The following is a 12,162-nucleotide window of genomic DNA, read 5'->3' on the forward strand; positions in this document are numbered from 1 at the left end:
CTTTAGCCTCTACTACAAAGCTGTAATCATCAAGACAGCATGGTATTGGCACAAAAACAGGCACAGACCAATGGAATAGAATAGAGACTCCAGAATTGGACCCACAAAAGTATGGCCAACTAATCTTTGACAAAGCGGGAAAGAATATCCAATGGAAAAAAGACAGTCCCTTTAACAAATGGTGCTGGGAGAACTGGACAGCAACATGAAGAAGAATGAAACTAGACCACTTTCTTACACCATACACAAAAATAAACTCGAAATGGATGAAGGAACTGAATGCGAGACAGGAAACTATCATAACCGTAGAGGAGAAAGCAGGCAAGAACTTCTTTGACCTCAGCTGCAGCAATTTTTTTCGACCCATCTCCAAAGACAAGGGAATTAAAAGCAAAAGTGAATTATTGGGACCTCATCAAGATAAAAACATTCTGCACTGTCAAGGAAACAACCAACAAAACTAAAAGGCAACCAACGGAATGGGAAAAGATATTTGCAAATGACATATCGGACAAAGGGCTAGTATCCAAAATCTATAAGGAGCTCACCAAACTCCACACCCGAAAAACAAATAACCCAGTGAAGAAATAGGCAGGAAACATGAATAGACACTTCTCTAAAGAAGACATCCGGATGGCCAACAGGCACATGAAAAGATGCTCAACCTCGCTCCTTATCAGGGAAATACAAATCAAAACCACACTCAGATATCACCTCACGCCAGTCAGAGTGGCCAAAATGAACAAATCAGGAGACTATAGATGCTGGAGAGGATGTGGAGAAATGGGAACCCTCTTGCACTGTTGGTGGGAATGCAAATTGGTGCAGCCGCTCTGGAAAGCAGTGTGGAGGTTCCTCAGAAAATTAAAAATAGACCTACCCTATGACCCAGCAATAGCACTGCTAGGAATTTACCCAAGGGATACAGGAGTAATGATGCATAGGGGCACTTATACCCCAATGTTTATAGCAGTACTCTCAACAATAGCCAAGTTATGGAAAGAGCCTAAATGTCCATCAACTGATGAATGGATAAAGAAATTGTGGTTTATATACACAATGGAATACTACGTGGCAATGAGAAAGAATGAAATATGGCCTTTTGTAGCAACGTGGATGGAACTGGAGAGTGTGATGCTAAGTGAAATAAGCCATACAGAGAAAGACAGATACCATATGGTTTCACTCTTATGTGGATCCTGAGAAACTTAACAGAAACCCATGAGGTAGGGGAAGGAAAAAAAAAAAAAAAAGAGGTTAGAGTGGGAGAGAGCCAAAGCATAAGAGACGGTTGAAAACTGAGAACAGGCTGAGGGTTGATGGGGGGTGGGAGAGAGGGGAGGGTGGGGGATGGGTATTGAGGAGGGCACCTTTTGGGATGAGCACTGGGTGTTGTATGGAAACCAATTTGACAATAAATTTCATATATTGGGAAAAAAATTAAAAATAGAACTACCCTATGACACAGCAATAGCACTGCTAGGAATCTACCCAAAGGATACAGGAGTGCTGATGCATAGAGGCACATGTATCCCAACGTTTATAGCAGCACTTTCAACAATAGCCAAATTATGGAAAGAGCCTAAATGTCCATCAACTGATGAATGGATAAAGAAGATGTGGTTTATATATACAATGGAATACTACTTGGTAATGAGAAAGAATGAAGTCTGGCCATTTGCAGCAACATATATGGAACTGGAGGGTATTATGCTAAGTGAAATAAGCCAGGCAGAGAAAGACAGACCTCCTATGTTTTCACTCATATGTGGATCTTGAGAAACTTGACCGAAGACCATGGGGGAGGGGAAGGGGGAAAAAAGTTACAGAGAGGGAGGGAGTCAAACCATAAGAGACTCTTAAGGACTGAGAACAAACTGAGAGTTGATGGAGGGTGGGGGAGAGAGGAAAGTGGGTGATGGGCAGGGAGGAGGGCACTTGTTGGGATTAGCACTGGGTGTTATATGGAAACCAATTTGACAATAAATTATATTAAAAAATAAATAAAATAGAAATAAATAAAATAGAAATAAATAAATAAATAAAATAAAAACAAAACAAATGAAAGAACAAAAATTAAACCTGAGGAAATTTTCAAATATTTACTTATATCTTCAATAACTTTAAATTCATTCCATTTTAACATAAAAATTTTTGTGTAGAATAACTGTTTAAAAAAAAATTCAGGGGTGCCTAGGTGGCTCAGTTGGTTAAGCATCCAACTTCAGCTCAAGTCACGATCTCATGGTTCATGGATTCAAGCCCCACATCAGGCTCTGTGCTGAAAGCTCAGAGCCTGGAGCCTGCTTTAGATTCTGTGTCTCTCTCTTTCTCTGCCTCTCCTCCACTCACCCTCTTTCTCCTTCCCTTCCCCCCATAAAAACCTTTTTTAAAATCATGGTAAATAGTATTATTTTATATTTTTACAAATCTCTTTAATGTCTAGCTAAATATAAGCCATGTGGATCCTGATATCTACTTCACATTCAATATATTGTGATATTTTGTTTTGGTTGAAGTGAATGAAAAATTTCAAGCCTCACACAACTATGTAGCCAGTAAGACGAGGGGCATTTTAAATTTTCTTTTCAGGTAATTTTGGATAATCCTCTTTGCTATTACACCAACACTTGAAAAGTGGTAACTTCATCATGGTTACTTAAAATGTAGAATTGGAAGTCAGATCAGTGATCTCTGTCAGGTAAAATCTATAGGGCTATCCTGTATTTGAATAGAATTTTTGCTCATGGACAATTATATGACATCTGTATTTGTCATTTGGAAAATATTATTTCACATAGTTATGCAGACCTTCTGAATGTTTTCATATTTTGTACAATATTTTTAAAGCTACTCATATTAATATCATCATTTTTCCCCTTAAAAAGTCTGTATTCAGAAAATACAAAGCACCGGACGGTGGATACAAGTTTTCCAGTTACCACTTTGGCTTGAAGGCTCCAATTTTATCATTGGCAAAATAATATTGTCCATCGTTCTGCTTGAGATGACAGACTCCATTCATTTTCAAGTAAATGTGTGCCAAGCACTTAACTCTGAATGACAATAGCTTGTTGGCAATTTATTCAAGTCAAAGTGATGTTCCATGAAAGTGACTAGCACTGTTCACAACTCAGTCATGAAGTGCTTTTCCTGCCTTTGAGAGACCAGGCTGACTAGCTATCTGGATACCTTCCATGTATGTTTGTATGTCTCTCACCCCAACATTGTGTAGATGTCCTGTGCAAGCCAGGACCTTGTCCCTATCCCTGAAGAGCTCTGATTGATCAATTATCTGCATCCATTTCTGAATCAGTTTTTCAACGGGGCATGCACAGAAGGATTATTTTCCCCTCCTATGGGCTAGGTTTACCAGCTGTCTGAGGTGTGTGTGTGTGTGTGTGTGTGTGTGTGTGTGTGTGTCTCCATGTACTAGATGTTGGGGAGGCGAGACTTTGTTCTAGGCCTCTGATCTTTGTGTGGAATTGAAGTTTTCTTCCCACATGTAAGGACTTCAGATATGGCACTAGGTGGGTATGGGAAGCTCAGGGGGCCTCGGTCAGCCTTCTGTTCAATTCAGTCTCTGTCTTGCCTCTCTCCATTTCACTCTGTTTGCTCTCTCCATGTCTGTCTCTCCATGTCACTGTCTTACACGCTTGCTCAATCTCTTTAGCTTTCAATCTCTCTCTCTCTATCACTTTGTCTCTCCTCCCAATCTCTCTCTCCCTCCCTCCCCCCATCTCTCCCAATCTCTCCCCCTCTCTCCGTCTCTCCCTCTCTCATACTCACTCACAAGATGTTTTATGAGGCTCAAGTTGGTGACTCAGGTCACTGTTTGAGGGTGACTTGGTTGTATTGTGAGAGAAAAATTTGCATCCAGTGCTAGGTAGGTGAGAAGGCCTAGTCTCTGTCTATGCAGCTCCAAGGATGCTCAATGACTGGACTCAAGAATTCACCAGATGATAAAACTGGGAAGTTGGTCAGATGCTAGTACTGGTGGGATGGCCAAATGTCCCAACTGGACGGCGCTTCTGAGGGCTGAATTGGCCACACAGTCATCCCAGCAGTGGGACTGATGGACCAGAGATAGCAGTAGGTATGTAAGGTTTGCTACAGGCACCCGGAACAGGAGTCCAACCAAGCAGGACTCCAGCATAGTGGAGAACCATGGCCAGGGTAGGCACGGAGCCTCCCTCAGCTCTGAAATTCTGCGGCCCAGGAAGTGGGTGGGGTCTGGGTGGTAAGTAGGACAGGACAGGATTCCTGTCCTCCTCAGAGTCCTCCCCTCACCCCACTGCCCCCCCCCCAAGATCTCCCTGGTACCTGAGCCCTGCATTCAGACATCTCCGCCCCTTCTCCCTCCATAACTTTTCTTCTTCTAAATCTTTTCATTATTAAATTTTTTGCTTTCCACTCCAGAGCCATGAGAACATTATCAGTATGTGGCCATTCACTCAGGAGGCCCATATTCTATTCTCCCATCTCCTTACATTTGCCACTATTTTAACATTTAATAAAGTTTATCTATTCTCAAAGAGTGTTTGATTACTGAAAAGTCACAAGTAAGGTCTGAAAAGTAAGGTCACAGTCCCTGACAGGGTTGGGACACTGAAGGCCTGCCCTAAAATGTTTTCCAACTCCATCTGCTGGGAGATCCAGGGTACCCTCCATAGGCATCCCCTTTTCGATCAGGAGGTCCTCTGATCACCTGGGCACCAAGCTCTAGTTAAGAGTGTGGGTTGGGGCGCCTGGGTGGCGCAGTCGGTTAAGCATCCGACTTCAGCCAGGTCACGATCTCGCGGTCCGTGAGTTCGAGCCCCGCGTCAGGCTCTGGGCTGATGGCTTGGAGCCTGGAGCCTGTTTCCGATTCTGTATCTCCCTCTCTCTCTGCCCCTCCCCCGTTCATGCTCTGTCTCTCTCTGTCCCAAAAATAAATAAAAAACGTTGAAAAAAAAAATTAAAAAAAAAAGAGTGTGGGTGATGGGTCCAGCTTTTTCCTATTGTTCTTCAGGTGTGCAAACAAGTGTTTTCTTTGTTGTTCTTTTTTTAATGAATTCCTTCTTTTCTCCACTGATTTGAGATCCTTGGAAAGAAATTAAGTGCTCACAGAATAATTGGAAAAGCTATTAAGAGGGCTACTTTTTAGTGTTCCAAGAATGATTTTCAGTGTAAAATGCAAATGAACAATCAGAACAAACTCTCCTCTGGGTCAGGTATTACAATAATTGACTCAATATCCTATTTACAGCTGTCTGTAAAAATTACAAAGATGGAATCAAAAATGGGATGCAAGCTGGTGCAGCCACTCTGGAAAACAGTATGGAGATTCCTCAAAAAACTAAAAATAGAACTACCCTACCACCCAGCAATTGCACTACTAGGCATTTACCCAAGGGATACAGGTGTGCTGTTTTGAAGGGACACATGCACTCCCATGTTTATAACAGCACTATCAACAATAGCCAAAGTATGGAAAGAGCCCAAATGTCCACCAATGGATGAATGGATAAAGAAGATGTGGTATATATATACAATGGAGTATTACTGGGCAATCAAAAAGAATGAAATCTTGCCATTTGCAACTATATGGATGGAACTGGAAGGAGTTATGCTAAGTGAAATTAGTGAGAGAAAGACAAAAATCATATGACTTCAATCATATGAGGACTTTAAGAGACAAAACAGATGCACATAAGGGAAAGGAAACAAAAATATACAAACAAGGAGGGGGACAAAACAGAAGAGACTCAAATATGGAAAACAAACTGAGGGTTACTGGAGGGGTTGTGGGAGGCGGGATGGGCTAAATGGGCAGAGGGGCACTAAGGAATCTACTCCTGAAATCATCGTTGCACTATATGCTAACTAATTTGGATGTAATTTAAAAATAAAAATAAATTTAAAAAGTACATGTAGGGTTTTTTCAAAAGTTTGCCTTCTGTATATCTCTTTTTAATATGTAAGTTGATTTGAAAATATTTTTTGGAGATGTTCTCTAACATAGACCTTGTAATTTGACTTGGAATAAATACGAAATTTTTAATATGAATACTTTTTTATTTATTTTTTTTTTAATTTTTTTTTTTCAACTTTTATTTATTTTTGGGACAGAGAGAGACAGAGCATGAACGGGGGAGGGACAGAGAGAGAGGGAGACACAGAACGGAAACAGGCTCCAGGCTCTGAGCCATCAGCCCAGAGCCTGACGCGGGGCTCGAACTCACGGACCGTGAGATCGTGACCTGGCTGAAGTCGGACGCTTAACCGACTGCGCCACCCAGGCGCCCCAATATGAATACTTTTTTAAAGGCAAAAACTCTAGGGGCGCCTGGGTGGCTCAGTCAGTTAATCATCTGACTTCAGCTCAGGTCATGATCTCACGGTTTTTGAGTTTGAGCCCCACATCGGGCTCTGCGCTGACAGCTCGGAGCCTGGAACCTGCTTCAGATTCTGTGTTTCCTTTTGTCTGTGACCCTCCCCCACGTGTGCTCTGTCTCTCAAAATAAATAAAAATGTAAAAAAAAAAAAAGAAGTTAAAAAAAAAAGGCAAAGACTCTATTAAATATATTTAGGCATTACCCAGCCTTGAAATGTTTTTTCTCTCTCATCATGAATTAGACATAAATGTGAAGGTTGTATTTTTAGTAGCAGCTGCATAATTTCATTACAGATAGGTCTTTGCTTTTCCCTTTTATTTAAAATAGAAGAGAATGTTTTCTTTCCAAGCTATGAGTACAGTTATTTTATAAAGTTATTTTTCTCCATGTTATGAAAATACAGTAAAAATACATGTTATAGAGTGAATATCAAGTATCTTAGTTTTTAGTATAAAAATTTTATTGACGTATAACTTACATGAAATGATATTCTCAGATTTTTTTTTTTAATTTTTTTTTCCAACGTTTTTTATTTATTTTTGGGACAGAGAGAGACAGACAGAGCATGAACGGGGGAGGTGCAGAGAGAGGGAGACACAGAATCGGAAACAGGCTCCAGGCTCCGAGCCATCAGCCCAGAGCCCGACGCCGGGCCGAACTCACGGACTGCGAGATCGTGACCTGGCTGAAGTCAGACGCTTAACCGACTGCGCCACCCAGGCGCCCCTTTCTTTTTTTTTTTTTTTTTTTTTTTTAATTTTTTTTTCCAACGTTTTTTATTTATTTTTGGGACAGAGAGAGACAGACAGAGCATGAACGGGGGAGGTGCAGAGAGAGGGAGACACAGAATCGGAAACAGAGATATTCTCAGATCTTAAATGTACCATGTAACCAACTTTTACAAATTTGTTACAAAAGAATTCTTTCATGTAACCTACACCCCATCTACATAAAGAAATTTTCTGTCAAAAACAAAAAGATGGAATCAAAAAGCACTATTATCACTGATGCTGCACCCAGAGACCTTGGACTCGGACAAAGACATATTGCTGTAGGAAACACAACATCTTTTCATGGCTAAAACCTCAACAAATCAGGTATAGAAAGAACATGCCATAACATGAGTAAGTCCATCTACAACAAACCCAAGCTAACATTATACTCAATGGAGAAAAAGTGAAAGCTTTTCCTCTAAGATCAAGAGCCAGACAACTGGGGGCACCTGGATGGCTCAGACAGTTAAGCGTCCAACTCTTGGTTTTCAGCTCAGGTCCGCATCTCACGGTTTGTGATGTTGAGCCCTGTATCAGGCTCTGGGCTGGCAGTGGAGCTTGCTTGGGATTCTCTCTCTCTTCCCTTTCCCCCCACCTCGTGCACACACGCTCTCTCTCTCTCTCTCTCAAAATAAATTAATATTTTAAATTTTATTTTTATTATTTTTTTAACATTTATTTATTTTTGAGACACTGAGAACATGAGCAGGGGAGAGGCAGAAAGACAGGGAGACACAGATTCCAAAGCAGGCTCCAGGCTCCCAGCTGTCAGCACAGAGCTCGATGCAGGGCTCAAACCCACGAACTGTGAGCCAAAGTCTGACTCCCAACTGACAGAGCCACCAGGTGCCCCTAAAAATGCTTTAAAAAGAACAAGACAACTGTGCCCACTCTCACCACTGTTATTTAATATAGTCCCAGCTAGAGCAATTAGGCAAGACAAAGAAAGAAAGGCATCCAAATTGAAAAGGAAGAAGCAAAACAGTCATTATTTGCAGACAACATGATCTTCTATATAGAAAATCCTAAAGACTTAACAAAACTGTTGGAACTAATCAATGGATTCACTAAAGTTACAGGGTGTGAAAACAACAAACAGTTGCACTTCTATACACTAACAGTGAAACCTCTGAAAAAGAAAACTATCCCATTCACAACAGCATCAAAAATAATAAAATACTTAGGAATACATTTAACTAGGAAGTGAACAATCCATACAATGAAAACTATAAGACCTTGATAAAAGAAATTGAAGACATAAACAAATGGAAATATATCCTGTGGTCATGGAAAAATTAATAAATTGTCCATACTACCCAAAGCCGTCTATAGAGTCAATGAAATCCTTATCAAATTTTTAATGGCATTTTCCCAGAAATAGAAAAAAATTCTTCAAGTATGTATGGAACCACAAAAGACCTTGAATAACCAAAGCAATCATGAGAACGAAAAAGCCAAAGGCATCACACTTCTGATTTCAAAATATACTACTAAGCTATAGAAATTTAAAAAGTACATTACTGGGGCACGTGGGTGGCTCAGTTGGCTAAGCATCGGACTTTAGCTATGGTCATGATCTTGTGGTTCGTGGGTTCAAGCCTCGCATCAGGCTCTGTACTGACAGCTCAGAACCTGGAGCCTGCTTCAGATTCTGTGTCTCCCTCTCTCTCTGCCCCTCCCCTGTTCGTGCTCTCTCTCTCTCAAAAATAAATAAACATTAAAAAATATTTTATGTACATTACTAGTATAAAAATATCCACATAGCCCAATGAGACAGAGTCCAAAAATAACCCCCCACATATATGGCCAGCCAATATTTGACAAGGAAACCAAGAACACTCATTGAGGAAATAGTCTCTTCAGCAAGTGGCTTTGAAAGATTGGGTAAAAGCATGCAGACGAATGAAATTGGACCCCTTTTCCAATCACAAAAATCAACTCAAAATCAACTTAACTTTATGTTTTAAGACTTAAACATAAGACTTGATGCCATAAAACTTTCAAAAGAATATGTAGGGGAGAATCTCCTCAACATTGGTCTTATTTTTTTTTGTTTGTTTTTTAATAAGACTCCAAGAGCAAAAGCAATAAAAGCATAATCAACAAATGGTACCACCAACTTAAAAGCTTCTGCACAGCAAAAGAAACAACAAAATGAAAAGGCATCCTATTTGCAAACCATATGGGTTAAGGGGTTAATACCCAAAATATATAAACAATTCCTACATCTCAATAATTTTTTAAAAACCCAATTTAAAAAATGGACAGAGGAACTGAATAGACATTTTTTCCCCAAAGAAGACATCCAAATGGCCAACAGGTACATGAATGGATGCTTAGTATCATTAATCATAAGGGAAATACAAATCAAACCCACAAGGAGATGTCACCTCACACCTGTTAGAATGGTTATTATCAAAAAGAGATAGCAAGTGTTGAGGATTTCGAGAATATGGAACCCTTGTGCACGATTGGTAGGAATGTAAACTGGTATAGCAACTATGAAAAACAATATGGAGTTTCCTCAAAATATTAAAAATAGAATGACAGTATGATCCAACAATTCTAATTATGGGTGTGTGTGTGTGTGTATACATGTGTGTGTATATACATATATATGTATATATACATAGGCATATATGTTTGTTTGTGTGTGTGTGTGTGTGTATCCAAAGGAAATAAAAAACAGGAACTTGAAAAGATACGCACTCACATGTTTATTGCGGCATTATTCACTATAGACAAGACATGGAGACAACCTAAGTGTCCAACAGATGAATGGATAAAGATGTTGTGAGACATATACACATAATGGAGCATTTCTCAGCCATGATACAGAAGGGACTCCTGCCATTGTCAACAACATAGATGGATCTTAAGGGCATGAATGCTAAGTGAGATAAGTCAGACAAAGAAAGACAAATACCATATGATGCCACTTACATGTGAAATCTAAAAAAGCCAAAGTTGTAAAAACATAGAATAGAATGGTGGTTAACAGAGGCTGGATGGTAGGGAAATTGGGGATATGTTATTTACAGGTACAAACTGAAAACACATAGACAAAGACGTCCTGGAGAGCTAACGCACAGCATAGTGATTATAATCAACAATCCTGTATTACAAATTTCAAAATTGCTGAGAGATTAGATCTTAATTGTTCCCACTATGAAGGAAGAAATGATAATTACATGATAGAGGTGTTAGCTAATGCTACCTTGGTAATCATATTGCAATATGTAAATATATCAAATTTACATGTTACACATCTTAGACTTGCATAATGTGTCAATTATATTTCAATTAAAGATATAACGATCATTGTGTATTTTATGTTAAAAAAAAAATGGTAACTGGTGTTCAGGGAATGATTTACTGAACAGGATAATCATGGCTATTGTTGAAGCTGACTTCTATAGATTTAGATTCTTAATAGCCATTTTCAACATTCAAGAGTGGAAATTCGGAACTGTAGAATCCCTAAGGATCAGCAGTAAGAGACAAATAGTAGGAGAACATGAAGCCAAAGTATGAGAAGTATACATCAACCATAGGTAAGAGCCTACTAAAGTAATGATATAAAAAGCAAGAATAGAATTCAGCATGTAGAAGACAACAAAGATGGCCACCAGCATCACGATGGCGTGGGCAGCTCTGGTCTCTGGTGGGCATTTGTGGTAGCCTTTGCAGTTATGAATATACTGTATTTTCTGGTGGTGCCTGTGCAGGAGTGGCACCATGGAACCAGTGGAACAGACTATGAGGCCAATAAAGATGGAATCAGAGACGGACAACAAGAATAAAAAGCCTGGGGTGCCTGGGTGGCTCAGTCGGTTGGGTGTCCGACTTTGGCTCAGGTCATGATCTCACGGTTGGTGAGTTGGAGCCCCGTGTTGGGCTCTGTAGCCTGCTTCAGATTCTGCCTGCCTGCCTGCCTCTCTCTCTCTCTCTCTCTCTCTCTCTCAAAAATAAAACATTTTTAAAAAAGACAACTCCTGTAGTAGGTCCTATGGATGAACAAAACCATTTGCCTTGGGTATAGTTTTATGTGTCCTGTGAACCAGTGATTTTCACAGGAACATAGATATTAATTAAGACACTGGAAATCCAGCAGGTTCAAGAGTAAAGACCAAGGACCTTGGGGGCTCTTCCTCTGAGCATCATCCTCCCTGCTCTCCTAGGGAAGAGAGGGACACACTGAAAGGTGCTCAGGACCCAGGTGGAGCACAGGGAGGTGGTGCAAGCCATTTGGAGGGTGTAACAGACAAGTTTACACCCAAAGGTGGACAGGGGTTGCTTTAAGACAAAAGATGCCATATCATGTGGAGTCCCAGTGGAAAGAAGAACCAAGAGATTGGCTATAGCCATGTGGGGGAGAATCATGTTGGGGAGCCTCCGCTGGTGTCCACGCAAGATTGGAGATATGTTATGACATTGGTAAAAGACCCAACCCCAATCTATACCACAAAGATGGTTTTCAGAGCCACTTCCCCTGTGGTTCTTAGGATATTGTTCTGAAAAGACATTGTGAGCACTTCAGAGTGGCCTGGAGTGAAGAGTAGGCTCATTGGTGGCTCTTCGTAGTTCTATGACCTTGTAAAGGTATCCTATGGCTTATCTTCTTCTGACAAGGGAGATGTGACCATATTCCACAGGCAACTCAACCTGGATGACATACCACGGACACCAATTTCCCAATTTCACGTTATTACTTTGTAGTTATGTCTCTTTAATTTCATGCTCTGACCCCCTGCCCAAATATAAAATCCATGAACTTAAGAAGCATGCCTGTCTTGGTCAAAAATATGGTTGACACATAATGAGTATGACATAAATGTGTACTTTGTAAATAAACATGTGAAAGGAGACAACAAGAATGTTACTGTAGGGTCTTTATAATTCATTATCATCCTGTCTGCCATTATAATACATTAATAAAGTTAAATGGAGGGGCACCTGGGTGGCTCAGTCGGTTAAGTCTAGGACGTCAGCTCAGGTTATGATCTTGCAGT

The 12,162-nt window shown here is 40.3% G+C and overlaps 1 pseudogene; it reads right to left on the bottom strand.

Moving 5' to 3' along the window:
- Positions 1 to 10,599: 10,599 nt before the first annotated feature.
- Positions 10,600 to 11,676, bottom strand: LOC131499691 (vomeronasal type-1 receptor 2-like; annotated as a pseudogene).
- Positions 11,677 to 12,162: the final 486 nt, after the last annotated feature.

This window comes from Neofelis nebulosa, chromosome 17 (genome assembly GCF_028018385.1).
Source record: "Neofelis nebulosa isolate mNeoNeb1 chromosome 17, mNeoNeb1.pri, whole genome shotgun sequence".
Lineage (NCBI taxonomy): Eukaryota > Metazoa > Chordata > Mammalia > Carnivora > Felidae > Neofelis > Neofelis nebulosa.